A 5,760-nucleotide genomic window follows, 5' to 3' on the forward strand; every position below is an offset into this window, starting at 1 on the left:
ATAGTCCAGACTATAGACAGTTCTATAGTCCAGACTATAGACAGTTCTATAGTCCAGACTATAGACAGTTCTATAGTCCAGACTATAGACAGTTCTATAGTCCAGACTTGAGACAGTTCTATAGTCCAGACTTGAGACAGTTCTATAGTCCAGACTATAGACTATATTGTTCTAAAGTCAATAAAAGTATCTTAATTTCTTGTAGATTTTACTGCATATACATTTTCTATGGAATATATCTATATTTTGCATATATTTGTTTATGAGTCCAAAATATGCGTAAATATAATTGAAAATATTTAAAAATTTACATTTTATTTTTAATGTCAAAGAACACAATGTTCATCTGCAAATTGCTTTTTTTATGTAAATTTGAAATTACCAACGAAAAAGTTTTATTTTTTCGTAATTCATTATAAATTCTGTTTTATTTATAATTTTGTGTACACACACAAAACAGTGGCTGCAAATAGCATTTTAATGGCATCAATTCAAAAGGATTTCTTTTAATTAAATCATAAATTAAATACTATACCTGAAGTTTTTATGATTTATTTAGTAAATAATATGTTCATTTGTAAAAAGAGGGGTTTTGTTAAATATTATAGAAAAAACAACAATTACACAATGTCCAGCTGAACTTAAAAAAGGGCAAGGAAATAAAAATATGAAAAAAAATTCCAAAAATTTTTATTGAAAGTTTGATGCAACCTAGTTTTTTTTCATATTTATACTCTACACCACTATAGTGGGGACTATTTACGCGTTTGTGTTGAAATTTGTAATACCCAAAAATATTGGTCCTAGACCCACCTTACTAATCGGCTCAGAATCACTTTCTGAGTCGATTTAGCTTTGTCCGTCTGTCTGCGTGTCCATGTAAACCTTGTGCGCACGCTACAGGTCGCAATTTTCAAGATAAATTGATGAAATTTGGCACTTACACTTTTTCAAGGTTCAAGTACAAACGCTATTGAAAATGGTTGAAATCGGTCCATTATTTCTCCTAGCCCCCATACAACCGTACCCCCGTATTACAATTACGTTAAATGTTTTATAATGTCAACAAAAATCAGCAAACATTAGTTTTATAGAACAATAAATGATAATATTAATTTTTATAGTGATCGGGCCTCATTTGACTCTAGCCCCCATACAAACTCCCCTTCAGATAATGACATGTAGGTCAAAATTAACTTATAATTACTAATAAAACGATCAAAATCTACATAAATGACTTTGAAACAGACGTACATTCATTTACCAAAATTTATAAGGATAGGCCCATATTTACCCCTTCCCCCCTATAAGCCCACTTGAAGAAAATCTCTTTTTTGTCAACAATAAAAAATTTCACAATAAAACCTTTATATAAAAAAATCCACAATTTTAACATACTGACTGGTGTAGGGTATCATATGGTCGGCAATGTCCGACTTTAAATTCATACTTGTTAAAAAGTTAATTTATATAAAATACAATTTTTTTAATATGTTTTATAATTACATGTTTAACAACATGACGTATAAGCGATATTTAATTAATTAAAAATATCACATTACTCATACCACCAGGTGTAATAAATTGAAACGTGTAACTTGTATAATCTTCTTATAGCAATTCGCTATTGGCATTTTACAAAATGTCATCATAATTTAAACATATTTTCTTGGATTTTGTAGTTTATTTTTTCTTATTTTAAAATTAATGTAATTATTTTTAAACATCTTCCTTCTATTTGTTCAAAGTTCACAATTGTAAGTGCCTTTTTTGCAAGAAAACTTAACGAAATTTGAACTATACTGTAAAGTACTTCAAAACAACTTTATTTCAAACTATTTTTATCATTGTTGACCACATATTTTTTCAAGTATTTTTCTCTAGCTCAAGGCATAGTTTCATATTTTTATCATTTTCTTTAGTTTTTAGTTGTTTCAGCAAACTGTTTTCTATTGTTGACTTCTACTTATTTATGAGTTTATCACAACATTTGGACAATTTCCAAAGATTTGGGCAGCATTTTACAATATTGAATATAATAGCTGCAAGCAAAAAGAATGTAATCAATAAATCATAGTATGAGACATTAGAATACAAAAAAAAATAATAAATAAAAAGAAAGATAATGTATCTTTATGGATTTTTAAATTCTCTTTTCCAATAAGACTAAAACAAAATCTGTGGGTTTTAATTGTGCGTAAAGAAATAGATAAATCTGATAATATTACTATTATGTTTTCCTTCATTTTGTACCATTTCTTCTACATTTATTACTATAACTTAAATATTGGTAATGTTAAAGATTTTTCTTTTTTTTAATTTTAATCATCATACAACATAGTTCTATTTTACAAATTTACCCCTTACCAAAAAAAGAAAAAAAAACAAAATTAAAAAGTTCTAAAGCAATTAAACTGGAAAAACATTTTTTGGTTGAAATTTAATACAAAAAGAACTTGTTCACAATCACCCACTTTTTTCGCATAAATCGATAGTTGTATATTTTGAAAGTAATTATACTTACGTCATATAACCTTTAAGGATTATTTCGCATCAATGCACATTATTTCATTTACTACATATCGAACATTAAGTTTACACCTGTTATGGAATGCAACCTTTTCTACAAAATATACATTTTCGTATATTATACCATTCCCTAAAGAGAAATAGTTCGACTATATGCTAATAAAGCACATGTTCATTAAGTGATATTGAAATTACTAACAAGTGATTAAAAAAACTTAAACAAAGTATATGCATTCACTACAACTTATTGTACACAGACTAGGGGTTTTATTCATAACAATTTATCGCAGTTTTATAAGACAGGAACGTGAGCACCTGCCTTGACGGCCTTAACTCATGGTGGTCTTTTTCATCCACTGGGTAGACTTGAGGACGGTCTACCATCGCTCTTTTGTTCTTCAATGAAGAACGCAGGTGGCAATTTTTGTACATTGGTTCTGACCGGTCCATGCACATTTTTACTTTGTTGGAGTATTCGAGCTATCTAATCTCTTGACCATTGGATGTTGATTCGGCAACAGCACCTAGAGACGTAACCGGTAGACCGAAGGGACACACTGTGGTAATTCTGATATGAACAGAGTAAACTCTGAACATATCTGGACAAGGAAGGAAAATTCTAATTCTAGCACACATCTCATTTATACGACACATTCATAAGAGAAAAACATACGACACATTTATTATAGGTAGACGGGTGGGTGAGGCCCGCCGTACCCCACATTCATCCCGTACCATATACAATTATAACAACTCATTTCCAATGCTTAGTCCCACAGTCACTCAACTGTGGGATATCTGTTGTTTTCGGCAACAGATAGCATGCATCAGTCTTTTAACCGCCACTTACTCTCCCCGCGAATTTGGGTTTAAACCACAGCCACTACGTGGATCACGAAGGAACCTCAACAAACTGACCAGCCAGGACATAGTCCTGCGGGCAACTGGCCACCCGTAGTACCGGATTATGCGGTGCTCTGGTCTGATCTCTGGCAATCTATGCAAGGACTAAGTCAAGCAGTAGACTGTAACCAATTTTTCAGTCCCAGTCAGACTGGAGGTATTGGCCACCTCTTCATACCCCGCGATTGCAATAACACCAATGAATATTACCAGACGGAAATCTCGTCAAGGTAACATGCCCCCGAGGGGAAGGTTTATAAGACAATTTTCATATAAAATTTGTTCAATAAACCTTTGATAAATTGTTATGAATAAAGCAGTAAATGTGTGTGTGGTTCCACCATTCAGCCATTTTCATAAAACGACATAAACAGATGTAAAAGAACTATAATGTATTCTATAGTCCGAAAAATTGGTAATTCTATAGACCATACTTTAGACTATGCTATACTATAGACTCTGGTGTAGTCTGTAGAACATTGGTGGTGGTCATGATCATCCATTAAGCTCCAGCTAGTTGGTTATCCGCCTCGCTCTTTGAATTTGAATCCTCAGGGTAGCTTGAAGTACAGTGAGTACTGTTGATGGTACTGTGGTGTTTTTTTTTTAATTGACATCTTGTTAACTTTAGAAAGCACTGCTGAACTGCCTTCTGGCTTGGAGTTAGTGTATTCCTTCTTGATTTTATAATTTGACTCCTCAACATTACCACTACATGCTAATGATGCTTTAGGTACTGTCTGTTTTCATGTCATTGTGTTGACAACTGAGAATAAACCTAAGAAGAGCACCCCGTCTTCTAATACACAGTCGAAGTAAAGCCATACTTCACTCAAAGGTCCAGTCTGTTCTATAGTCCAGACTATTCTACAGTCCAGACTATTCCATAGTCCAGACTATTCTATCCAGACAATTCTATATTCCAGACTATAGACTATTCTATAGTCCAGACTTTAGACTATTCTATAGTCCAGACTTTAGACCATTCTAAAGTTCAGACTATAGACTATTCTATAGTCCAGACTATAGACTATTCTATAGACAAAACAAAAATTTTCTATAGTCCAGACTATAGACAATTCTATAGTGCAGACTATAGACTATTCTATAGGCCAGACTGTAGATTATTCTATAGTCCAGATTATAGACTATTCTATAGTACAGACTCTAGACTATTCTATAGTCCAGACTATATACTATTCTATAGTCCAGACACATCTATTATTCAGACTATATGCTATTCTACAATCCAGACTATAGACAATTACACAATCCAGAATATTCTGTATTCCAGGCCACCATCCTTAACTAAATGTTCCAATAATTAACCAATTTATTAAACTTGTTTTTGTTCTTAGAAATCATTATTATCGAATTGAAAATAAATAATGTTTTTGCCAAACAAATCTCCATATAATTTACATTTTTATTTTCTATATGATAAAAGAAATGGAAAATAAATTAACATTTTAAATTACCATTGATCATTCTGAAATACATACAAATGGCATATAATATTGGCATTTCATATAACTTTTTGTAGTTTTTTTTTTCTTTACACATTGTTAAATTGTCTGCTGTTACTTTGGTGAATTGAATTTTATAGCATTCTATGGTATCGCATTCCCAAGAGTACCCTAAGAAAGGTTGTGAAGGTACATTTGTATGCTTCATTTATTTTAACAAAAAGTGCTGTAAGATTATTTCAATATACATCTTTATCTATGTATATGTAATTGTTATAGTTAGCTATATAGAGAGTAATCAATTATTTATTTCTTTTTTTATTTTGTTCTTTTTATTAAATATTTTATTGTTAAATAATATTGAGAATTATATAGTTCTGACTGTGTACTATTCTATAGTCCATATCTTAGACTATTTGCAGTTTAGACAATAGACCATTCTGCAGTTTAAACTATAGACTATTATGTAGTTCAGACTATAAACTATTCTATAGTCCAGAATATACACTATTCAATAGTCCAGACTATAGACTATTCTATAATCCATACTATAGACCATTCTATAGTCTAGACTATAGACTATTCTATAGTCCAGACTATAGACTATTCTATAGTCCAGCCTATAGACTATTCTATAGTCCAGACTATAGACTATTCTATAGTCCAGCCTATAGACTATTCTATAGTCCAGACTCTAGACTATTCTATAGTCCAGACTATAGACTATTCTATAGTCCAGACTATACACTATAGACCAGACTATAGACTATTCTATAGTCCAGACTATAGAATATTCTATAGTCCAGACTATAGACTATTCTATAGTCCAGACTATAGACTATTCTATAGTCCAGACTATAGA

The sequence above is a fragment of the Lucilia cuprina genome, chromosome 6 (genome assembly GCF_022045245.1).
Source record: "Lucilia cuprina isolate Lc7/37 chromosome 6, ASM2204524v1, whole genome shotgun sequence".
Classification (NCBI taxonomy): domain Eukaryota; kingdom Metazoa; phylum Arthropoda; class Insecta; order Diptera; family Calliphoridae; genus Lucilia; species Lucilia cuprina.